This window comes from Pelodiscus sinensis, chromosome 2, assembly GCF_049634645.1.
Source record: "Pelodiscus sinensis isolate JC-2024 chromosome 2, ASM4963464v1, whole genome shotgun sequence".
Taxonomy (NCBI): domain Eukaryota; kingdom Metazoa; phylum Chordata; order Testudines; family Trionychidae; genus Pelodiscus; species Pelodiscus sinensis.
Genome location: NC_134712.1, coordinates 58,546,836 through 58,569,112, shown reverse-complemented (window position 1 = coordinate 58,569,112; position 22,277 = coordinate 58,546,836). Strand labels below are relative to the sequence as shown.

General features: G+C 63.4%; 12 non-coding genes across 12 annotated transcripts; all 12 read left to right on the top strand.

The window, feature by feature from the left end:
- The first annotated feature begins 377 nt into the window (after nt 1-377).
- Nucleotides 378-466, top strand: TRNAY-GUA (transfer RNA tyrosine (anticodon GUA)). Its single transcript is given in 2 exon segments — nt 378-414; nt 431-466. It is a non-coding gene; the product is annotated as a tRNA-Tyr (tRNA).
- A 1,857-nt stretch (nt 467-2,323) lies between these two features.
- Nucleotides 2,324-2,412, top strand: TRNAY-GUA (transfer RNA tyrosine (anticodon GUA)). Its single transcript is given in 2 exon segments — nt 2,324-2,360; nt 2,377-2,412. It is a non-coding gene; the product is annotated as a tRNA-Tyr (tRNA).
- A 1,857-nt stretch (nt 2,413-4,269) lies between these two features.
- On the top strand, nt 4,270-4,358 carry TRNAY-GUA (transfer RNA tyrosine (anticodon GUA)). The gene is given in 2 exon segments: nt 4,270-4,306; nt 4,323-4,358. It is a non-coding gene; the product is annotated as a tRNA-Tyr (tRNA).
- A 1,849-nt stretch (nt 4,359-6,207) lies between these two features.
- On the top strand, nt 6,208-6,296 carry TRNAY-GUA (transfer RNA tyrosine (anticodon GUA)). The gene is given in 2 exon segments: nt 6,208-6,244; nt 6,261-6,296. It is a non-coding gene; the product is annotated as a tRNA-Tyr (tRNA).
- A 1,849-nt stretch (nt 6,297-8,145) lies between these two features.
- Nucleotides 8,146-8,234, top strand: TRNAY-GUA (transfer RNA tyrosine (anticodon GUA)). The gene is given in 2 exon segments: nt 8,146-8,182; nt 8,199-8,234. It is a non-coding gene; the product is annotated as a tRNA-Tyr (tRNA).
- A 1,857-nt stretch (nt 8,235-10,091) lies between these two features.
- TRNAY-GUA (transfer RNA tyrosine (anticodon GUA)) lies at nt 10,092-10,180 on the top strand. The gene is given in 2 exon segments: nt 10,092-10,128; nt 10,145-10,180. It is a non-coding gene; the product is annotated as a tRNA-Tyr (tRNA).
- Nucleotides 10,181-12,029: 1,849 nt separating this feature from the next.
- On the top strand, nt 12,030-12,118 carry TRNAY-GUA (transfer RNA tyrosine (anticodon GUA)). Its single transcript is given in 2 exon segments — nt 12,030-12,066; nt 12,083-12,118. It is a non-coding gene; the product is annotated as a tRNA-Tyr (tRNA).
- Nucleotides 12,119-13,967: 1,849 nt separating this feature from the next.
- TRNAY-GUA (transfer RNA tyrosine (anticodon GUA)) lies at nt 13,968-14,056 on the top strand. Its single transcript is given in 2 exon segments — nt 13,968-14,004; nt 14,021-14,056. It is a non-coding gene; the product is annotated as a tRNA-Tyr (tRNA).
- Nucleotides 14,057-15,905: 1,849 nt separating this feature from the next.
- On the top strand, nt 15,906-15,994 carry TRNAY-GUA (transfer RNA tyrosine (anticodon GUA)). The gene is given in 2 exon segments: nt 15,906-15,942; nt 15,959-15,994. It is a non-coding gene; the product is annotated as a tRNA-Tyr (tRNA).
- Nucleotides 15,995-17,843: 1,849 nt separating this feature from the next.
- Nucleotides 17,844-17,932, top strand: TRNAY-GUA (transfer RNA tyrosine (anticodon GUA)). Its single transcript is given in 2 exon segments — nt 17,844-17,880; nt 17,897-17,932. It is a non-coding gene; the product is annotated as a tRNA-Tyr (tRNA).
- Nucleotides 17,933-19,781: 1,849 nt separating this feature from the next.
- TRNAY-GUA (transfer RNA tyrosine (anticodon GUA)) lies at nt 19,782-19,870 on the top strand. Its single transcript is given in 2 exon segments — nt 19,782-19,818; nt 19,835-19,870. It is a non-coding gene; the product is annotated as a tRNA-Tyr (tRNA).
- A 1,857-nt stretch (nt 19,871-21,727) lies between these two features.
- On the top strand, nt 21,728-21,816 carry TRNAY-GUA (transfer RNA tyrosine (anticodon GUA)). The gene is given in 2 exon segments: nt 21,728-21,764; nt 21,781-21,816. It is a non-coding gene; the product is annotated as a tRNA-Tyr (tRNA).
- Nucleotides 21,817-22,277: the final 461 nt, after the last annotated feature.

Here is a 22,277-nt window from a genome sequence, read left to right as displayed (position 1 = left end):
CGGGGCCGGGCTGCCAGCGGTGCGCTGCGGGGTGTGGAGACGAGCCGGGCTCCCTTGCGGGTGAGCGGGAGGCTGAGGCTCCCGGCTAGCAGGCAGGGGTAACGTCGTGGGCCCGGCGTTGCGTTCTTCCCTTGCGGCGTTGTCCGCGTGCGGTGGCTGTTGGGGAGGCTTGGAGGGGCACGCGCGTGCGGGCTTCCCGTAGGCTCTTTGAAGGGTGGGTAGAGGAGGGAGCTTGGCCAGCAAGCCGGGCAGCTGCGTGCGTCTTCCTGCTGTGAGGGGGCGGGGCACCGGCAAGCCTGTACTTAGCAGTTAGTGCCAGTGGCGCGTCTGCCTCCCCGATCCCTTGAGTCACTCGGGCGGCCCGTCCCGCCTGCTTTCCTTCGATAGCTCAGCTGGTAGAGCGGAGGACTGTAGGCTTCCTTTCCTGGCTATCCTTAGGTCGCTGGTTCAACTCCGGCTCGAAGGAGCGGGCTTTTGTTGCCTTCCTTCCGTGCTCTTCTTTACAGCTCCCACTCTGGCCACGGCCGGGTTTTACTCCATTCGTGCCTCCGCGGCCGTGAAAGCACCACTTGCCGCCGCTTTCACCTACCACGCCGGCTTACTTTCTCGCCAGAGTTCCTTTTTCTTCATCCTCCCGCCCACGCTGCGCAGGCACCTAGCTATGGGTCTCAGGCTCCACGGGCAGCATTTAGCACCCTGGCGGCGGGGCGCCTTCGCCGTAAAATAGCCTGTCCGTGGCGAAGTCGCCAAGCTGTCTTTGGGGCTTTTCGCCATGGGGCAGACGTGCCGGGGAGGACGTAGTTTCCGGTGGCAAAGGAGGAGGGCGAGGTAGAGGGGAGAAGAAAAGGCCCTGCGGTCGCTGAGAGTCCCTTGTCCCTTGGGGTGAACCTACTGCGTGCGCCGCTGGCGGCGGGCTGTTCCGCTCCAGGTTGGAGCAGCGGGTGGCTTTCCCTCTCTCGGTCCGTCCTCCCTCCCTCGGAGCTGGGTCAGTGGAGTAGCAGGAGGGAGCGGGGCCATTCCTTTCGCTTTTGGGGCTTTTGTCCATCACGTTTGTGGAGCTGGCCTTTCTTTAGGCGAGCGTGATCGCACAGGGCGTGTAAAAGCCTTCAGGCGGAGGAGAGCCAGAAGCCCGACCTGGCGGAATTCCTGAAAAGGAGCTGCCGGGCCCTCGGTAGAGTCCGCGAAACTTCGGAGTCGTCGTCCCGTGCGCCGAATTGGCGGGCAGGGAGGCGGCTCGTCCCCTTCGCTTTGCCGCTTTCGCTCTTTCTCTGGTCATGGGCTGAGGCGTGAGGCATGCGCGGGCGATCAGGGCAGAGGCGTGCGTGAGTTTGTGTGCTGGTCTCTGGAAAGGCGTATTTTGTTTAAAGTCTACAGAGAGTGGAGTTGCGTAGTTTCCTGTGTCCCGCTTCCTTGCGGAGTGGAGGTCCTTCGCGAGGTGCTGTGGCAGCGTAAGGGTAATTTTTTTTTAGTGGAGTCAAGAACGCCCCGGAGGGTTTTCGCGGTGTGTTGGGATGAGGGGGCGTGGGAGAGGGCCCCTCCGGGCACGGGGGATTAGCTCAAAGGGTAGAGCGCTCGCTTCGCATGCGAGAAGCAGCGGGATCGACTCCCGCATCCTCCAAGCGGCCCTGGCTCGCCCGCGCCCCGTCCGTTTGCGCCCGGGCAGAAAGGAGCGCTCGCGGCTTCGGGGGGAGCCTTTTGTCCCGAGGGAGCGAAAGCTGCAGCTTCCCGCGCAGGAATTCTTAACTTTGCGAGGCTCTTGGCGTGTGTTCTTCCTGAGGTGGACGGGGGAGGCCGAGTCAGGCGGAATGTGTCAGTCCTAGAGGAAGGCGAAGGGAAATGGACTGCGCAAAGGTCATGGCTGAAAAGGCCCCTTTCTAGCCAGGCAGGAGGCTCCGGCGTGGGGCGTTGTTTTCCGTTGCCCCTTCGTCCGTATCGTGGGTGGGAATCGGGGCCGGGCTGCCAGCGGTGCGCTGCGGGGTGTGGAGACGAGCCGGGCTCCCTTGCGGGTGAGCGGGAGGCTGAGGCTCCCGGCTAGCAGGCAGGGGTAACGTCGTGGGCCCGGCGTTGCGTTCTTCCCTTGCGGCGTTGTCCGCGTGCGGTGGCTGTTGGGGAGGCTTGGAGGGGCACGCGCGTGCGGGCTTCCCGTAGGCTCTTTGAAGGGTGGGTAGAGGAGGGAGCTTGGCCAGCAAGCCGGGCAGCTGCGTGCGTCTTCCTGCTGTGAGGGGGCGGGGCACCGGCAAGCCTGTACTTAGCAGTTAGTGCCAGTGGCGCGTCTGCCTCCCCGATCCCTTGAGTCACTCGGGCGGCCCGTCCCGCCTGCTTTCCTTCGATAGCTCAGCTGGTAGAGCGGAGGACTGTAGGCTTCCTTTCCTGGCTATCCTTAGGTCGCTGGTTCAACTCCGGCTCGAAGGAGCGGGCTTTTGTTGCCTTCCTTCCGTGCTCTTCTTTACAGCTCCCACTCTGGCCACGGCCGGGTTTTACTCCATTCGTGCCTCCGCGGCCGTGAAAGCACCACTTGCCGCCGCTTTCACCTACCACGCCGGCTTACTTTCTCGCCAGAGTTCCTTTTTCTTCATCCTCCCGCCCACGCTGCGCAGGCACCTAGCTATGGGTCTCAGGCTCCACGGGCAGCATTTAGCACCCTGGCGGCGGGGCGCCTTCGCCGTAAAATAGCCTGTCCGTGGCGAAGTCGCCAAGCTGTCTTTGGGGCTTTTCGCCATGGGGCAGACGTGCCGGGGAGGACGTAGTTTCCGGTGGCAAAGGAGGAGGGCGAGGTAGAGGGGAGAAGAAAAGGCCCTGCGGTCGCTGAGAGTCCCTTGTCCCTTGGGGTGAACCTACTGCGTGCGCCGCTGGCGGCGGGCTGTTCCGCTCCAGGTTGGAGCAGCGGGTGGCTTTCCCTCTCTCGGTCCGTCCTCCCTCCCTCGGAGCTGGGTCAGTGGAGTAGCAGGAGGGAGCGGGGCCATTCCTTTCGCTTTTGGGGCTTTTGTCCATCACGTTTGTGGAGCTGGCCTTTCTTTAGGCGAGCGTGATCGCACAGGGCGTGTAAAAGCCTTCAGGCGGAGGAGAGCCAGAAGCCCGACCTGGCGGAATTCCTGAAAAGGAGCTGCCGGGCCCTCGGTAGAGTCCGCGAAACTTCGGAGTCGTCGTCCCGTGCGCCGAATTGGCGGGCAGGGAGGCGGCTCGTCCCCTTCGCTTTGCCGCTTTCGCTCTTTCTCTGGTCATGGGCTGAGGCGTGAGGCATGCGCGGGCGATCAGGGCAGAGGCGTGCGTGAGTTTGTGTGCTGGTCTCTGGAAAGGCGTATTTTGTTTAAAGTCTACAGAGAGTGGAGTTGCGTAGTTTCCTGTGTCCCGCTTCCTTGCGGAGTGGAGGTCCTTCGCGAGGTGCTGTGGCAGCGTAAGGGTAATTTTTTTTTAGTGGAGTCAAGAACGCCCCGGAGGGTTTTCGCGGTGTGTTGGGATGAGGGGGCGTGGGAGAGGGCCCCTCCGGGCACGGGGGATTAGCTCAAAGGGTAGAGCGCTCGCTTCGCATGCGAGAGGCAGCGGGATCGACGCCCGCATCCTCCAAGCGGCCCTGGCTCGCCCGCGCCCCGTCCGTTTGCGCCCGGGCAGAAAGGAGCGCTTGCGGCTTCGGGGGGAGCCTTTTGTCCCGAGGGAGCGAAAGCTGCAGCTTCCCGCGCAGGAATTCTTAACTTTGCGAGGCTCTTGGCGTGTGTTCTTCCTGAGGTGGACGGGGGAGGCCGAGTCAGGCGGAATGTGTCAGTCCTAGAGGAAGGCGAAGGGAAATGGACTGCGCAAAGGTCATGGCTGAAAAGGCCCCTTTCTAGCCAGGCAGGAGGCTCCGGCGTGGGGCGTTGTTTTCCGTTGCCCCTTCGTCCGTATCGTGGGTGGGAATCGGGGCCGGGCTGCCAGCGGTGCGCTGCGGGGTGTGGAGACGAGCCGGGCTCCCTTGCGGGTGAGCGGGAGGCTGAGGCTCCCGGCTAGCAGGCAGGGGTAACGTCGTGGGCCCGGCGTTGCGTTCTTCCCTTGCGGCGTTGTCCGCGTGCGGTGGCTGTTGGGGAGGCTTGGAGGGGCACGCGCGTGCGGGCTTCCCGTAGGCTCTTTGAAGGGTGGGTAGAGGAGGGAGCTTGGCCAGCAAGCCGGGCAGCTGCGTGCGTCTTCCTGCTGTGAGGGGGCGGGGCACCGGCAAGCCTGTACTTAGCAGTTAGTGCCAGTGGCGCGTCTGCCTCCCCGATCCCTTGAGTCACTCGGGCGGCCCGTCCCGCCTGCTTTCCTTCGATAGCTCAGCTGGTAGAGCGGAGGACTGTAGGCTTCCTTTCCTGGCTATCCTTAGGTCGCTGGTTCAACTCCGGCTCGAAGGAGCGGGCTTTTGTTGCCTTCCTTCCGTGCTCTTCTTTACAGCTCCCACTCTGGCCACGGCCGGGTTTTACTCCATTCGTGCCTCCGCGGCCGTGAAAGCACCACTTGCCGCCGCTTTCACCTACCACGCCGGCTTACTTTCTCGCCAGAGTTCCTTTTTCTTCATCCTCCCGCCCACGCTGCGCAGGCACCTAGCTATGGGTCTCAGGCTCCACGGGCAGCATTTAGCACCCTGGCGGCGGGGCGCCTTCGCCGTAAAATAGCCTGTCCGTGGCGAAGTCGCCAAGCTGTCTTTGGGGCTTTTCGCCATGGGGCAGACGTGCCGGGGAGGACGTAGTTTCCGGTGGCAAAGGAGGAGGGCGAGGTAGAGGGGAGAAGAAAAGGCCCTGCGGTCGCTGAGAGTCCCTTGTCCCTTGGGGTGAACCTACTGCGTGCGCCGCTGGCGGCGGGCTGTTCCGCTCCAGGTTGGAGCAGCGGGTGGCTTTCCCTCTCTCGGTCCGTCCTCCCTCCCTCGGAGCTGGGTCAGTGGAGTAGCAGGAGGGAGCGGGGCCATTCCTTTCGCTTTTGGGGCTTTTGTCCATCACGTTTGTGGAGCTGGCCTTTCTTTAGGCGAGCGTGATCGCACAGGGCGTGTAAAAGCCTTCAGGCGGAGGAGAGCCAGAAGCCCGACCTGGCGGAATTCCTGAAAAGGAGCTGCCGGGCCCTCGGTAGAGTCCGCGAAACTTCGGAGTCGTCGTCCCGTGCGCCGAATTGGCGGGCAGGGAGGCGGCTCGTCCCCTTCGCTTTGCCGCTTTCGCTCTTTCTCTGGTCATGGGCTGAGGCGTGAGGCATGCGCGGGCGATCAGGGCAGAGGCGTGCGTGAGTTTGTGTGCTGGTCTCTGGAAAGGCGTATTTTGTTTAAAGTCTACAGAGAGTGGAGTTGCGTAGTTTCCTGTGTCCCGCTTCCTTGCGGAGTGGAGGTCCTTCGCGAGGTGCTGTGGCAGCGTAAGGGTAATTTTTTTTTAGTGGAGTCAAGAACGCCCCGGAGGGTTTTCGCGGTGTGTTGGGATGAGGGGGCGTGGGAGAGGGCCCCTCCGGGCACGGGGGATTAGCTCAAAGGGTAGAGCGCTCGCTTCGCATGCGAGAGGCAGCGGGATCGACGCCCGCATCCTCCAAGCGGCCCTGGCTCGCCCGCGCCCCGTCCGTTTGCGCCCGGGCAGAAAGGAGCGCTCGGGGGGAGCCTTTTGTCCCGAGGGAGCGAAAGCTGCAGCTTCCCGCGCAGGAATTCTTAACTTTGCGAGGCTCTTGGCGTGTGTTCTTCCTGAGGTGGACGGGGGAGGCCGAGTCAGGCGGAATGTGTCAGTCCTAGAGGAAGGCGAAGGGAAATGGACTGCGCAAAGGTCATGGCTGAAAAGGCCCCTTTCTAGCCAGGCAGGAGGCTCCGGCGTGGGGCGTTGTTTTCCGTTGCCCCTTCGTCCGTATCGTGGGTGGGAATCGGGGCCGGGCTGCCAGCGGTGCGCTGCGGGGTGTGGAGACGAGCCGGGCTCCCTTGCGGGTGAGCGGGAGGCTGAGGCTCCCGGCTAGCAGGCAGGGGTAACGTCGTGGGCCCGGCGTTGCGTTCTTCCCTTGCGGCGTTGTCCGCGTGCGGTGGCTGTTGGGGAGGCTTGGAGGGGCACGCGCGTGCGGGCTTCCCGTAGGCTCTTTGAAGGGTGGGTAGAGGAGGGAGCTTGGCCAGCAAGCCGGGCAGCTGCGTGCGTCTTCCTGCTGTGAGGGGGCGGGGCACCGGCAAGCCTGTACTTAGCAGTTAGTGCCAGTGGCGCGTCTGCCTCCCCGATCCCTTGAGTCACTCGGGCGGCCCGTCCCGCCTGCTTTCCTTCGATAGCTCAGCTGGTAGAGCGGAGGACTGTAGGCTTCCTTTCCTGGCTATCCTTAGGTCGCTGGTTCAACTCCGGCTCGAAGGAGCGGGCTTTTGTTGCCTTCCTTCCGTGCTCTTCTTTACAGCTCCCACTCTGGCCACGGCCGGGTTTTACTCCATTCGTGCCTCCGCGGCCGTGAAAGCACCACTTGCCGCCGCTTTCACCTACCACGCCGGCTTACTTTCTCGCCAGAGTTCCTTTTTCTTCATCCTCCCGCCCACGCTGCGCAGGCACCTAGCTATGGGTCTCAGGCTCCACGGGCAGCATTTAGCACCCTGGCGGCGGGGCGCCTTCGCCGTAAAATAGCCTGTCCGTGGCGAAGTCGCCAAGCTGTCTTTGGGGCTTTTCGCCATGGGGCAGACGTGCCGGGGAGGACGTAGTTTCCGGTGGCAAAGGAGGAGGGCGAGGTAGAGGGGAGAAGAAAAGGCCCTGCGGTCGCTGAGAGTCCCTTGTCCCTTGGGGTGAACCTACTGCGTGCGCCGCTGGCGGCGGGCTGTTCCGCTCCAGGTTGGAGCAGCGGGTGGCTTTCCCTCTCTCGGTCCGTCCTCCCTCCCTCGGAGCTGGGTCAGTGGAGTAGCAGGAGGGAGCGGGGCCATTCCTTTCGCTTTTGGGGCTTTTGTCCATCACGTTTGTGGAGCTGGCCTTTCTTTAGGCGAGCGTGATCGCACAGGGCGTGTAAAAGCCTTCAGGCGGAGGAGAGCCAGAAGCCCGACCTGGCGGAATTCCTGAAAAGGAGCTGCCGGGCCCTCGGTAGAGTCCGCGAAACTTCGGAGTCGTCGTCCCGTGCGCCGAATTGGCGGGCAGGGAGGCGGCTCGTCCCCTTCGCTTTGCCGCTTTCGCTCTTTCTCTGGTCATGGGCTGAGGCGTGAGGCATGCGCGGGCGATCAGGGCAGAGGCGTGCGTGAGTTTGTGTGCTGGTCTCTGGAAAGGCGTATTTTGTTTAAAGTCTACAGAGAGTGGAGTTGCGTAGTTTCCTGTGTCCCGCTTCCTTGCGGAGTGGAGGTCCTTCGCGAGGTGCTGTGGCAGCGTAAGGGTAATTTTTTTTTAGTGGAGTCAAGAACGCCCCGGAGGGTTTTCGCGGTGTGTTGGGATGAGGGGGCGTGGGAGAGGGCCCCTCCGGGCACGGGGGATTAGCTCAAAGGGTAGAGCGCTCGCTTCGCATGCGAGAGGCAGCGGGATCGACGCCCGCATCCTCCAAGCGGCCCTGGCTCGCCCGCGCCCCGTCCGTTTGCGCCCGGGCAGAAAGGAGCGCTCGGGGGGAGCCTTTTGTCCCGAGGGAGCGAAAGCTGCAGCTTCCCGCGCAGGAATTCTTAACTTTGCGAGGCTCTTGGCGTGTGTTCTTCCTGAGGTGGACGGGGGAGGCCGAGTCAGGCGGAATGTGTCAGTCCTAGAGGAAGGCGAAGGGAAATGGACTGCGCAAAGGTCATGGCTGAAAAGGCCCCTTTCTAGCCAGGCAGGAGGCTCCGGCGTGGGGCGTTGTTTTCCGTTGCCCCTTCGTCCGTATCGTGGGTGGGAATCGGGGCCGGGCTGCCAGCGGTGCGCTGCGGGGTGTGGAGACGAGCCGGGCTCCCTTGCGGGTGAGCGGGAGGCTGAGGCTCCCGGCTAGCAGGCAGGGGTAACGTCGTGGGCCCGGCGTTGCGTTCTTCCCTTGCGGCGTTGTCCGCGTGCGGTGGCTGTTGGGGAGGCTTGGAGGGGCACGCGCGTGCGGGCTTCCCGTAGGCTCTTTGAAGGGTGGGTAGAGGAGGGAGCTTGGCCAGCAAGCCGGGCAGCTGCGTGCGTCTTCCTGCTGTGAGGGGGCGGGGCACCGGCAAGCCTGTACTTAGCAGTTAGTGCCAGTGGCGCGTCTGCCTCCCCGATCCCTTGAGTCACTCGGGCGGCCCGTCCCGCCTGCTTTCCTTCGATAGCTCAGCTGGTAGAGCGGAGGACTGTAGGCTTCCTTTCCTGGCTATCCTTAGGTCGCTGGTTCAACTCCGGCTCGAAGGAGCGGGCTTTTGTTGCCTTCCTTCCGTGCTCTTCTTTACAGCTCCCACTCTGGCCACGGCCGGGTTTTACTCCATTCGTGCCTCCGCGGCCGTGAAAGCACCACTTGCCGCCGCTTTCACCTACCACGCCGGCTTACTTTCTCGCCAGAGTTCCTTTTTCTTCATCCTCCCGCCCACGCTGCGCAGGCACCTAGCTATGGGTCTCAGGCTCCACGGGCAGCATTTAGCACCCTGGCGGCGGGGCGCCTTCGCCGTAAAATAGCCTGTCCGTGGCGAAGTCGCCAAGCTGTCTTTGGGGCTTTTCGCCATGGGGCAGACGTGCCGGGGAGGACGTAGTTTCCGGTGGCAAAGGAGGAGGGCGAGGTAGAGGGGAGAAGAAAAGGCCCTGCGGTCGCTGAGAGTCCCTTGTCCCTTGGGGTGAACCTACTGCGTGCGCCGCTGGCGGCGGGCTGTTCCGCTCCAGGTTGGAGCAGCGGGTGGCTTTCCCTCTCTCGGTCCGTCCTCCCTCCCTCGGAGCTGGGTCAGTGGAGTAGCAGGAGGGAGCGGGGCCATTCCTTTCGCTTTTGGGGCTTTTGTCCATCACGTTTGTGGAGCTGGCCTTTCTTTAGGCGAGCGTGATCGCACAGGGCGTGTAAAAGCCTTCAGGCGGAGGAGAGCCAGAAGCCCGACCTGGCGGAATTCCTGAAAAGGAGCTGCCGGGCCCTCGGTAGAGTCCGCGAAACTTCGGAGTCGTCGTCCCGTGCGCCGAATTGGCGGGCAGGGAGGCGGCTCGTCCCCTTCGCTTTGCCGCTTTCGCTCTTTCTCTGGTCATGGGCTGAGGCGTGAGGCATGCGCGGGCGATCAGGGCAGAGGCGTGCGTGAGTTTGTGTGCTGGTCTCTGGAAAGGCGTATTTTGTTTAAAGTCTACAGAGAGTGGAGTTGCGTAGTTTCCTGTGTCCCGCTTCCTTGCGGAGTGGAGGTCCTTCGCCAGGTGCTGTGGCAGCGTAAGGGTAATTTTTTTTTAGTGGAGTCAAGAACGCCCCGGAGGGTTTTCGCGGTGTGTTGGGATGAGGGGGCGTGGGAGAGGGCCCCTCCGGGCACGGGGGATTAGCTCAAAGGGTAGAGCGCTCGCTTCGCATGCGAGAGGCAGCGGGATCGACGCCCGCATCCTCCAAGCGGCCCTGGCTCGCCCGCGCCCCGTCCGTTTGCGCCCGGGCAGAAAGGAGCGCTTGCGGCTTCGGGGGGAGCCTTTTGTCCCGAGGGAGCGAAAGCTGCAGCTTCCCGCGCAGGAATTCTTAACTTTGCGAGGCTCTTGGCGTGTGTTCTTCCTGAGGTGGACGGGGGAGGCCGAGTCAGGCGGAATGTGTCAGTCCTAGAGGAAGGCGAAGGGAAATGGACTGCGCAAAGGTCATGGCTGAAAAGGCCCCTTTCTAGCCAGGCAGGAGGCTCCGGCGTGGGGCGTTGTTTTCCGTTGCCCCTTCGTCCGTATCGTGGGTGGGAATCGGGGCCGGGCTGCCAGCGGTGCGCTGCGGGGTGTGGAGACGAGCCGGGCTCCCTTGCGGGTGAGCGGGAGGCTGAGGCTCCCGGCTAGCAGGCAGGGGTAACGTCGTGGGCCCGGCGTTGCGTTCTTCCCTTGCGGCGTTGTCCGCGTGCGGTGGCTGTTGGGGAGGCTTGGAGGGGCACGCGCGTGCGGGCTTCCCGTAGGCTCTTTGAAGGGTGGGTAGAGGAGGGAGCTTGGCCAGCAAGCCGGGCAGCTGCGTGCGTCTTCCTGCTGTGAGGGGGCGGGGCACCGGCAAGCCTGTACTTAGCAGTTAGTGCCAGTGGCGCGTCTGCCTCCCCGATCCCTTGAGTCACTCGGGCGGCCCGTCCCGCCTGCTTTCCTTCGATAGCTCAGCTGGTAGAGCGGAGGACTGTAGGCTTCCTTTCCTGGCTATCCTTAGGTCGCTGGTTCAACTCCGGCTCGAAGGAGCGGGCTTTTGTTGCCTTCCTTCCGTGCTCTTCTTTACAGCTCCCACTCTGGCCACGGCCGGGTTTTACTCCATTCGTGCCTCCGCGGCCGTGAAAGCACCACTTGCCGCCGCTTTCACCTACCACGCCGGCTTACTTTCTCGCCAGAGTTCCTTTTTCTTCATCCTCCCGCCCACGCTGCGCAGGCACCTAGCTATGGGTCTCAGGCTCCACGGGCAGCATTTAGCACCCTGGCGGCGGGGCGCCTTCGCCGTAAAATAGCCTGTCCGTGGCGAAGTCGCCAAGCTGTCTTTGGGGCTTTTCGCCATGGGGCAGACGTGCCGGGGAGGACGTAGTTTCCGGTGGCAAAGGAGGAGGGCGAGGTAGAGGGGAGAAGAAAAGGCCCTGCGGTCGCTGAGAGTCCCTTGTCCCTTGGGGTGAACCTACTGCGTGCGCCGCTGGCGGCGGGCTGTTCCGCTCCAGGTTGGAGCAGCGGGTGGCTTTCCCTCTCTCGGTCCGTCCTCCCTCCCTCGGAGCTGGGTCAGTGGAGTAGCAGGAGGGAGCGGGGCCATTCCTTTCGCTTTTGGGGCTTTTGTCCATCACGTTTGTGGAGCTGGCCTTTCTTTAGGCGAGCGTGATCGCACAGGGCGTGTAAAAGCCTTCAGGCGGAGGAGAGCCAGAAGCCCGACCTGGCGGAATTCCTGAAAAGGAGCTGCCGGGCCCTCGGTAGAGTCCGCGAAACTTCGGAGTCGTCGTCCCGTGCGCCGAATTGGCGGGCAGGGAGGCGGCTCGTCCCCTTCGCTTTGCCGCTTTCGCTCTTTCTCTGGTCATGGGCTGAGGCGTGAGGCATGCGCGGGCGATCAGGGCAGAGGCGTGCGTGAGTTTGTGTGCTGGTCTCTGGAAAGGCGTATTTTGTTTAAAGTCTACAGAGAGTGGAGTTGCGTAGTTTCCTGTGTCCCGCTTCCTTGCGGAGTGGAGGTCCTTCGCGAGGTGCTGTGGCAGCGTAAGGGTAATTTTTTTTTAGTGGAGTCAAGAACGCCCCGGAGGGTTTTCGCGGTGTGTTGGGATGAGGGGGCGTGGGAGAGGGCCCCTCCGGGCACGGGGGATTAGCTCAAAGGGTAGAGCGCTCGCTTCGCATGCGAGAGGCAGCGGGATCGACGCCCGCATCCTCCAAGCGGCCCTGGCTCGCCCGCGCCCCGTCCGTTTGCGCCCGGGCAGAAAGGAGCGCTCGGGGGGAGCCTTTTGTCCCGAGGGAGCGAAAGCTGCAGCTTCCCGCGCAGGAATTCTTAACTTTGCGAGGCTCTTGGCGTGTGTTCTTCCTGAGGTGGACGGGGGAGGCCGAGTCAGGCGGAATGTGTCAGTCCTAGAGGAAGGCGAAGGGAAATGGACTGCGCAAAGGTCATGGCTGAAAAGGCCCCTTTCTAGCCAGGCAGGAGGCTCCGGCGTGGGGCGTTGTTTTCCGTTGCCCCTTCGTCCGTATCGTGGGTGGGAATCGGGGCCGGGCTGCCAGCGGTGCGCTGCGGGGTGTGGAGACGAGCCGGGCTCCCTTGCGGGTGAGCGGGAGGCTGAGGCTCCCGGCTAGCAGGCAGGGGTAACGTCGTGGGCCCGGCGTTGCGTTCTTCCCTTGCGGCGTTGTCCGCGTGCGGTGGCTGTTGGGGAGGCTTGGAGGGGCACGCGCGTGCGGGCTTCCCGTAGGCTCTTTGAAGGGTGGGTAGAGGAGGGAGCTTGGCCAGCAAGCCGGGCAGCTGCGTGCGTCTTCCTGCTGTGAGGGGGCGGGGCACCGGCAAGCCTGTACTTAGCAGTTAGTGCCAGTGGCGCGTCTGCCTCCCCGATCCCTTGAGTCACTCGGGCGGCCCGTCCCGCCTGCTTTCCTTCGATAGCTCAGCTGGTAGAGCGGAGGACTGTAGGCTTCCTTTCCTGGCTATCCTTAGGTCGCTGGTTCAACTCCGGCTCGAAGGAGCGGGCTTTTGTTGCCTTCCTTCCGTGCTCTTCTTTACAGCTCCCACTCTGGCCACGGCCGGGTTTTACTCCATTCGTGCCTCCGCGGCCGTGAAAGCACCACTTGCCGCCGCTTTCACCTACCACGCCGGCTTACTTTCTCGCCAGAGTTCCTTTTTCTTCATCCTCCCGCCCACGCTGCGCAGGCACCTAGCTATGGGTCTCAGGCTCCACGGGCAGCATTTAGCACCCTGGCGGCGGGGCGCCTTCGCCGTAAAATAGCCTGTCCGTGGCGAAGTCGCCAAGCTGTCTTTGGGGCTTTTCGCCATGGGGCAGACGTGCCGGGGAGGACGTAGTTTCCGGTGGCAAAGGAGGAGGGCGAGGTAGAGGGGAGAAGAAAAGGCCCTGCGGTCGCTGAGAGTCCCTTGTCCCTTGGGGTGAACCTACTGCGTGCGCCGCTGGCGGCGGGCTGTTCCGCTCCAGGTTGGAGCAGCGGGTGGCTTTCCCTCTCTCGGTCCGTCCTCCCTCCCTCGGAGCTGGGTCAGTGGAGTAGCAGGAGGGAGCGGGGCCATTCCTTTCGCTTTTGGGGCTTTTGTCCATCACGTTTGTGGAGCTGGCCTTTCTTTAGGCGAGCGTGATCGCACAGGGCGTGTAAAAGCCTTCAGGCGGAGGAGAGCCAGAAGCCCGACCTGGCGGAATTCCTGAAAAGGAGCTGCCGGGCCCTCGGTAGAGTCCGCGAAACTTCGGAGTCGTCGTCCCGTGCGCCGAATTGGCGGGCAGGGAGGCGGCTCGTCCCCTTCGCTTTGCCGCTTTCGCTCTTTCTCTGGTCATGGGCTGAGGCGTGAGGCATGCGCGGGCGATCAGGGCAGAGGCGTGCGTGAGTTTGTGTGCTGGTCTCTGGAAAGGCGTATTTTGTTTAAAGTCTACAGAGAGTGGAGTTGCGTAGTTTCCTGTGTCCCGCTTCCTTGCGGAGTGGAGGTCCTTCGCGAGGTGCTGTGGCAGCGTAAGGGTAATTTTTTTTTAGTGGAGTCAAGAACGCCCCGGAGGGTTTTCGCGGTGTGTTGGGATGAGGGGGCGTGGGAGAGGGCCCCTCCGGGCACGGGGGATTAGCTCAAAGGGTAGAGCGCTCGCTTCGCATGCGAGAGGCAGCGGGATCGACGCCCGCATCCTCCAAGCGGCCCTGGCTCGCCCGCGCCCCGTCCGTTTGCGCCCGGGCAGAAAGGAGCGCTCGGGGGGAGCCTTTTGTCCCGAGGGAGCGAAAGCTGCAGCTTCCCGCGCAGGAATTCTTAACTTTGCGAGGCTCTTGGCGTGTGTTCTTCCTGAGGTGGACGGGGGAGGCCGAGTCAGGCGGAATGTGTCAGTCCTAGAGGAAGGCGAAGGGAAATGGACTGCGCAAAGGTCATGGCTGAAAAGGCCCCTTTCTAGCCAGGCAGGAGGCTCCGGCGTGGGGCGTTGTTTTCCGTTGCCCCTTCGTCCGTATCGTGGGTGGGAATCGGGGCCGGGCTGCCAGCGGTGCGCTGCGGGGTGTGGAGACGAGCCGGGCTCCCTTGCGGGTGAGCGGGAGGCTGAGGCTCCCGGCTAGCAGGCAGGGGTAACGTCGTGGGCCCGGCGTTGCGTTCTTCCCTTGCGGCGTTGTCCGCGTGCGGTGGCTGTTGGGGAGGCTTGGAGGGGCACGCGCGTGCGGGCTTCCCGTAGGCTCTTTGAAGGGTGGGTAGAGGAGGGAGCTTGGCCAGCAAGCCGGGCAGCTGCGTGCGTCTTCCTGCTGTGAGGGGGCGGGGCACCGGCAAGCCTGTACTTAGCAGTTAGTGCCAGTGGCGCGTCTGCCTCCCCGATCCCTTGAGTCACTCGGGCGGCCCGTCCCGCCTGCTTTCCTTCGATAGCTCAGCTGGTAGAGCGGAGGACTGTAGGCTTCCTTTCCTGGCTATCCTTAGGTCGCTGGTTCAACTCCGGCTCGAAGGAGCGGGCTTTTGTTGCCTTCCTTCCGTGCTCTTCTTTACAGCTCCCACTCTGGCCACGGCCGGGTTTTACTCCATTCGTGCCTCCGCGGCCGTGAAAGCACCACTTGCCGCCGCTTTCACCTACCACGCCGGCTTACTTTCTCGCCAGAGTTCCTTTTTCTTCATCCTCCCGCCCACGCTGCGCAGGCACCTAGCTATGGGTCTCAGGCTCCACGGGCAGCATTTAGCACCCTGGCGGCGGGGCGCCTTCGCCGTAAAATAGCCTGTCCGTGGCGAAGTCGCCAAGCTGTCTTTGGGGCTTTTCGCCATGGGGCAGACGTGCCGGGGAGGACGTAGTTTCCGGTGGCAAAGGAGGAGGGCGAGGTAGAGGGGAGAAGAAAAGGCCCTGCGGTCGCTGAGAGTCCCTTGTCCCTTGGGGTGAACCTACTGCGTGCGCCGCTGGCGGCGGGCTGTTCCGCTCCAGGTTGGAGCAGCGGGTGGCTTTCCCTCTCTCGGTCCGTCCTCCCTCCCTCGGAGCTGGGTCAGTGGAGTAGCAGGAGGGAGCGGGGCCATTCCTTTCGCTTTTGGGGCTTTTGTCCATCACGTTTGTGGAGCTGGCCTTTCTTTAGGCGAGCGTGATCGCACAGGGCGTGTAAAAGCCTTCAGGCGGAGGAGAGCCAGAAGCCCGACCTGGCGGAATTCCTGAAAAGGAGCTGCCGGGCCCTCGGTAGAGTCCGCGAAACTTCGGAGTCGTCGTCCCGTGCGCCGAATTGGCGGGCAGGGAGGCGGCTCGTCCCCTTCGCTTTGCCGCTTTCGCTCTTTCTCTGGTCATGGGCTGAGGCGTGAGGCATGCGCGGGCGATCAGGGCAGAGGCGTGCGTGAGTTTGTGTGCTGGTCTCTGGAAAGGCGTATTTTGTTTAAAGTCTACAGAGAGTGGAGTTGCGTAGTTTCCTGTGTCCCGCTTCCTTGCGGAGTGGAGGTCCTTCGCCAGGTGCTGTGGCAGCGTAAGGGTAATTTTTTTTTAGTGGAGTCAAGAACGCCCCGGAGGGTTTTCGCGGTGTGTTGGGATGAGGGGGCGTGGGAGAGGGCCCCTCCGGGCACGGGGGATTAGCTCAAAGGGTAGAGCGCTCGCTTCGCATGCGAGAGGCAGCGGGATCGACGCCCGCATCCTCCAAGCGGCCCTGGCTCGCCCGCGCCCCGTCCGTTTGCGCCCGGGCAGAAAGGAGCGCTCGGGGGGAGCCTTTTGTCCCGAGGGAGCGAAAGCTGCAGCTTCCCGCGCAGGAATTCTTAACTTTGCGAGGCTCTTGGCGTGTGTTCTTCCTGAGGTGGACGGGGGAGGCCGAGTCAGGCGGAATGTGTCAGTCCTAGAGGAAGGCGAAGGGAAATGGACTGCGCAAAGGTCATGGCTGAAAAGGCCCCTTTCTAGCCAGGCAGGAGGCTCCGGCGTGGGGCGTTGTTTTCCGTTGCCCCTTCGTCCGTATCGTGGGTGGGAATCGGGGCCGGGCTGCCAGCGGTGCGCTGCGGGGTGTGGAGACGAGCCGGGCTCCCTTGCGGGTGAGCGGGAGGCTGAGGCTCCCGGCTAGCAGGCAGGGGTAACGTCGTGGGCCCGGCGTTGCGTTCTTCCCTTGCGGCGTTGTCCGCGTGCGGTGGCTGTTGGGGAGGCTTGGAGGGGCACGCGCGTGCGGGCTTCCCGTAGGCTCTTTGAAGGGTGGGTAGAGGAGGGAGCTTGGCCAGCAAGCCGGGCAGCTGCGTGCGTCTTCCTGCTGTGAGGGGGCGGGGCACCGGCAAGCCTGTACTTAGCAGTTAGTGCCAGTGGCGCGTCTGCCTCCCCGATCCCTTGAGTCACTCGGGCGGCCCGTCCCGCCTGCTTTCCTTCGATAGCTCAGCTGGTAGAGCGGAGGACTGTAGGCTTCCTTTCCTGGCTATCCTTAGGTCGCTGGTTCAACTCCGGCTCGAAGGAGCGGGCTTTTGTTGCCTTCCTTCCGTGCTCTTCTTTACAGCTCCCACTCTGGCCACGGCCGGGTTTTACTCCATTCGTGCCTCCGCGGCCGTGAAAGCACCACTTGCCGCCGCTTTCACCTACCACGCCGGCTTACTTTCTCGCCAGAGTTCCTTTTTCTTCATCCTCCCGCCCACGCTGCGCAGGCACCTAGCTATGGGTCTCAGGCTCCACGGGCAGCATTTAGCACCCTGGCGGCGGGGCGCCTTCGCCGTAAAATAGCCTGTCCGTGGCGAAGTCGCCAAGCTGTCTTTGGGGCTTTTCGCCATGGGGCAGACGTGCCGGGGAGGACGTAGTTTCCGGTGGCAAAGGAGGAGGGCGAGGTAGAGGGGAGAAGAAAAGGCCCTGCGGTCGCTGAGAGTCCCTTGTCCCTTGGGGTGAACCTACTGCGTGCGCCGCTGGCGGCGGGCTGTTCCGCTCCAGGTTGGAGCAGCGGGTGGCTTTCCCTCTCTCGGTCCGTCCTCCCTCCCTCGGAGCTGGGTCAGTGGAGTAGCAGGAGGGAGCGGGGCCATTCCTTTCGCTTTTGGGGCTTTTGTCCATCACGTTTGTGGAGCTGGCCTTTCTTTAGGCGAGCGTGATCGCACAGGGCGTGTAAAAGCCTTCAGGCGGAGGAGAGCCAGAAGCCCGACCTGGCGGAATTCCTGAAAAGGAGCTGCCGGGCCCTCGGTAGAGTCCGCGAAACTTCGGAGTCGTCGTCCCGTGCGCCGAATTGGCGGGCAGGGAGGCGGCTCGTCCCCTTCGCTTTGCCGCTTTCGCTCTTTCTCTGGTCATGGGCTGAGGCGTGAGGCATGCGCGGGCGATCAGGGCAGAGGCGTGCGTGAGTTTGTGTGCTGGTCTCTGGAAAGGCGTATTTTGTTTAAAGTCTACAGAGAGTGGAGTTGCGTAGTTTCCTGTGTCCCGCTTCCTTGCGGAGTGGAGGTCCTTCGCCAGGTGCTGTGGCAGCGTAAGGGTAATTTTTTTTTAGTGGAGTCAAGAACGCCCCGGAGGGTTTTCGCGGTGTGTTGGGATGAGGGGGCGTGGGAGAGGGCCCCTCCGGGCACGGGGGATTAGCTCAAAGGGTAGAGCGCTCGCTTCGCATGCGAGAGGCAGCGGGATCGACGCCCGCATCCTCCAAGCGGCCCTGGCTCGCCCGCGCCCCGTCCGTTTGCGCCCGGGCAGAAAGGAGCGCTCGGGGGGAGCCTTTTGTCCCGAGGGAGCGAAAGCTGCAGCTTCCCGCGCAGGAATTCTTAACTTTGCGAGGCTCTTGGCGTGTGTTCTTCCTGAGGTGGACGGGGGAGGCCGAGTCAGGCGGAATGTGTCAGTCCTAGAGGAAGGCGAAGGGAAATGGACTGCGCAAAGGTCATGGCTGAAAAGGCCCCTTTCTAGCCAGGCAGGAGGCTCCGGCGTGGGGCGTTGTTTTCCGTTGCCCCTTCGTCCGTATCGTGGGTGGGAATCGGGGCCGGGCTGCCAGCGGTGCGCTGCGGGGTGTGGAGACGAGCCGGGCTCCCTTGCGGGTGAGCGGGAGGCTGAGGCTCCCGGCTAGCAGGCAGGGGTAACGTCGTGGGCCCGGCGTTGCGTTCTTCCCTTGCGGCGTTGTCCGCGTGCGGTGGCTGTTGGGGAGGCTTGGAGGGGCACGCGCGTGCGGGCTTCCCGTAGGCTCTTTGAAGGGTGGGTAGAGGAGGGAGCTTGGCCAGCAAGCCGGGCAGCTGCGTGCGTCTTCCTGCTGTGAGGGGGCGGGGCACCGGCAAGCCTGTACTTAGCAGTTAGTGCCAGTGGCGCGTCTGCCTCCCCGATCCCTTGAGTCACTCGGGCGGCCCGTCCCGCCTGCTTTCCTTCGATAGCTCAGCTGGTAGAGCGGAGGACTGTAGGCTTCCTTTCCTGGCTATCCTTAGGTCGCTGGTTCAACTCCGGCTCGAAGGAGCGGGCTTTTGTTGCCTTCCTTCCGTGCTCTTCTTTACAGCTCCCACTCTGGCCACGGCCGGGTTTTACTCCATTCGTGCCTCCGCGGCCGTGAAAGCACCACTTGCCGCCGCTTTCACCTACCACGCCGGCTTACTTTCTCGCCAGAGTTCCTTTTTCTTCATCCTCCCGCCCACGCTGCGCAGGCACCTAGCTATGGGTCTCAGGCTCCACGGGCAGCATTTAGCACCCTGGCGGCGGGGCGCCTTCGCCGTAAAATAGCCTGTCCGTGGCGAAGTCGCCAAGCTGTCTTTGGGGCTTTTCGCCATGGGGCAGACGTGCCGGGGAGGACGTAGTTTCCGGTGGCAAAGGAGGAGGGCGAGGTAGAGGGGAGAAGAAAAGGCCCTGCGGTCGCTGAGAGTCCCTTGTCCCTTGGGGTGAACCTACTGCGTGCGCCGCTGGCGGCGGGCTGTTCCGCTCCAGGTTGGAGCAGCGGGTGGCTTTCCCTCTCTCGGTCCGTCCTCCCTCCCTCGGAGCTGGGTCAGTGGAGTAGCAGGAGGGAGCGGGGCCATTCCTTTCGCTTTTGGGGCTTTTGTCCATCACGTTTGTGGAGCTGGCCTTTCTTTAGGCGAGCGTGATCGCACAGGGCGTGTAAAAGCCTTCAGGCGGAGGAGAGCCAGAAGCCCGACCTGGCGGAATTCCTGAAAAGGAGCTGCCGGGCCCTCGGTAGAGTCCGCGAAACTTCGGAGTCGTCGTCCCGTGCGCCGAATTGGCGGGCAGGGAGGCGGCTCGTCCCCTTCGCTTTGCCGCTTTCGCTCTTTCTCTGGTCATGGGCTGAGGCGTGAGGCATGCGCGGGCGATCAGGGCAGAGGCGTGCGTGAGTTTGTGTGCTGGTCTCTGGAAAGGCGTATTTTGTTTAAAGTCTACAGAGAGTGGAGTTGCGTAGTTTCCTGTGTCCCGCTTCCTTGCGGAGTGGAGGTCCTTCGCGAGGTGCTGTGGCAGCGTAAGGGTAATTTTTTTTTAGTGGAGTCAAGAACGCCCCGGAGGGTTTTCGCGGTGTGTTGGGATGAGGGGGCGTGGGAGAGGGCCCCTCCGGGCACGGGGGATTAGCTCAAAGGGTAGAGCGCTCGCTTCGCATGCGAGAGGCAGCGGGATCGACGCCCGCATCCTCCAAGCGGCCCTGGCTCGCCCGCGCCCCGTCCGTTTGCGCCCGGGCAGAAAGGAGCGCTCGGGGGGAGCCTTTTGTCCCGAGGGAGCGAAAGCTGCAGCTTCCCGCGCAGGAATTCTTAACTTTGCGAGGCTCTTGGCGTGTGTTCTTCCTGAGGTGGACGGGGGAGGCCGAGTCAGGCGGAATGTGTCAGTCCTAGAGGAAGGCGAAGGGAAATGGACTGCGCAAAGGTCATGGCTGAAAAGGCCCCTTTCTAGCCAGGCAGGAGGCTCCGGCGTGGGGCGTTGTTTTCCGTTGCCCCTTCGTCCGTATCGTGGGTGGGAATCGGGGCCGGGCTGCCAGCGGTGCGCTGCGGGGTGTGGAGACGAGCCGGGCTCCCTTGCGGGTGAGCGGGAGGCTGAGGCTCCCGGCTAGCAGGCAGGGGTAACGTCGTGGGCCCGGCGTTGCGTTCTTCCCTTGCGGCGTTGTCCGCGTGCGGTGGCTGTTGGGGAGGCTTGGAGGGGCACGCGCGTGCGGGCTTCCCGTAGGCTCTTTGAAGGGTGGGTAGAGGAGGGAGCTTGGCCAGCAAGCCGGGCAGCTGCGTGCGTCTTCCTGCTGTGAGGGGGCGGGGCACCGGCAAGCCTGTACTTAGCAGTTAGTGCCAGTGGCGCGTCTGCCTCCCCGATCCCTTGAGTCACTCGGGCGGCCCGTCCCGCCTGCTTTCCTTCGATAGCTCAGCTGGTAGAGCGGAGGACTGTAGGCTTCCTTTCCTGGCTATCCTTAGGTCGCTGGTTCAACTCCGGCTCGAAGGAGCGGGCTTTTGTTGCCTTCCTTCCGTGCTCTTCTTTACAGCTCCCACTCTGGCCACGGCCGGGTTTTACTCCATTCGTGCCTCCGCGGCCGTGAAAGCACCACTTGCCGCCGCTTTCACCTACCACGCCGGCTTACTTTCTCGCCAGAGTTCCTTTTTCTTCATCCTCCCGCCCACGCTGCGCAGGCACCTAGCTATGGGTCTCAGGCTCCACGGGCAGCATTTAGCACCCTGGCGGCGGGGCGCCTTCGCCGTAAAATAGCCTGTCCGTGGCGAAGTCGCCAAGCTGTCTTTGGGGCTTTTCGCCATGGGGCAGACGTGCCGGGGAGGACGTAGTTTCCGGTGGCAAAGGAGGAGGGCGAGGTAGAGGGGAGAAGAAAAGGCCCTGCGGTCGCTGAGAGTCCCTTGTCCCTTGGGGTGAACCTACTGCGTGCGCCGCTGGCGGCGGGCTGTTCCGCTCCAGGTTGGAGCAGCGGGTGGCTTTCCCTCTCTCGGTCCGTCCTCCCTCCCTCGGAGCTGGGTCAGTGGAGTAGCAGGAGGGAGCGGGGCCATTCCTTTCGCTTTTGGGGCTTTTGTCCATCACGTTTGTGGAGCTGGCCTTTCTTTAGGCGAGCGTGATCGCACAGGGCGTGTAAAAGCCTTCAGGCGGAGGAGAGCCAGAAGCCCGACCTGGCGGAATTCCTGAAAAGGAGCTGCCGGGCCCTCGGTAGAGTCCGCGAAACTTCGGAGTCGTCGTCCCGTGCGCCGAATTGGCGGGCAGGGAGGCGGCTCGTCCCCTTCGCTTTGCCGCTTTCGCTCTTTCTCTGGTCATGGGCTGAGGCGTGAGGCATGCGCGGGCGATCAGGGCAGAGGCGTGCGTGAGTTTGTGTGCTGGTCTCTGGAAAGGCGTATTTTGTTTAAAGTCTACAGAGAGTGGAGTTGCGTAGTTTCCTGTGTCCCGCTTCCTTGCGGAGTGGAGGTCCTTCGCGAGGTGCTGTGGCAGCGTAAGGGTAATTTTTTTTTAGTGGAGTCAAGAACGCCCCGGAGGGTTTTCGCGGTGTGTTGGGATGAGGGGGCGTGGGAGAGGGCCCCTCCGGGCACGGGGGATTAGTTCAAAGGGTAGAGCGCTCGCTTCGCATGCGAGAGGCAGCGGGATCGACGCCCGCATCCTCCAAGCGGCCCTGGCTCGCCCGCGCCCTGTCCTTTTGCGCCCGGGCAGAAAGGAGCGCTCGCGGCTTCGGGGGGAGCCTTTTGTCCCGAGGGAGCGAAAGCTGCAGCTTCCCGCGCAGGAATTCTTAACTTTGCGAGGCTCTTGGCGTGTGTTCTTCCTGAGGTGGACGGGGGAGGCCGAGTCAGGCGGAATGTGTCAGTCCTAGAGGAAGGCGAAGGGAAATGGACTGCGCAAAGGTCATGGCTGAAAAGGCCCCTTTCTAGCCAGGCAGGAGGCTCCGGCGTGGGGCGTTGTTTTCCGTTGCCCCTTCGTCCGTATCGTGGGTGGGAATCGGGGCCGGGCTGCCAGCGGTGCGCTGCGGGGTGTGGAGACGAGCCGGGCTCCCTTGCGGGTGAGCGGGAGGCTGAGGCTCCCGGCTAGCAGGCAGGGGTAACGTCGTGGGCCCGGCGTTGCGTTCTTCCCTTGCGGCGTTGTCCGCGTGCGGTGGCTGTTGGGGAGGCTTGGAGGGGCACGCGCGTGCGGGCTTCCCGTAGGCTCTTTGAAGGGTGGGTAGAGGAGGGAGCTTGGCCAGCAAGCCGGGCAGCTGCGTGCGTCTTCCTGCTGTGAGGGGGCGGGGCACCGGCAAGCCTGTACTTAGCAGTTAGTGCCAGTGGCGCGTCTGCCTCCCCGATCCCTTGAGTCACTCGGGCGGCCCATCCTGCCTGCTTTCCTTCGATAGCTCAGCTGGTAGAGCGGAGGACTGTAGGCTTCCTTTCCTGGCTATTCTTAGGTCGCTGGTTCAACTCCGGCTCGAAGGAGCGGGCTTTTGTTGCCTTCCTTCCGTGCTCTTCTTTACAGCTCCCACTCTGGCCACGGCCGGGTTTTACTCCATTCGTGCCTCCGCGGCCGTGAAAGCACCACTTGCCGCCGCTTTCACCTACCACGCCGGCTTACTTTCTCGCCAGAGTTCCTTTTTCTTCATCCTCCCGCCCACGCTGCGCAGGCACCTAGCTATGGGTCTCAGGCTCCACGGGCAGCATTTAGCACCCTGGCGGCGGGGCGCCTTCGCCGTAAAATAGCCTGTCCGTGGCGAAGTCGCCAAGCTGTCTTTGGGGCTTTTCGCCATGGGGCAGACGTGCCGGGGAGGACGTAGTTTCCGGTGGCAAAGGAGGAGGGCGAGGTAGAGGGGAGAAGAAAAGGCCCTGCGGTCGCTGAGAGTCCCTTGTCCCTTGGGGTGAACCTACTGCGTGCGCCGCTGGCGGCGGGCTGTTCCGCTCCA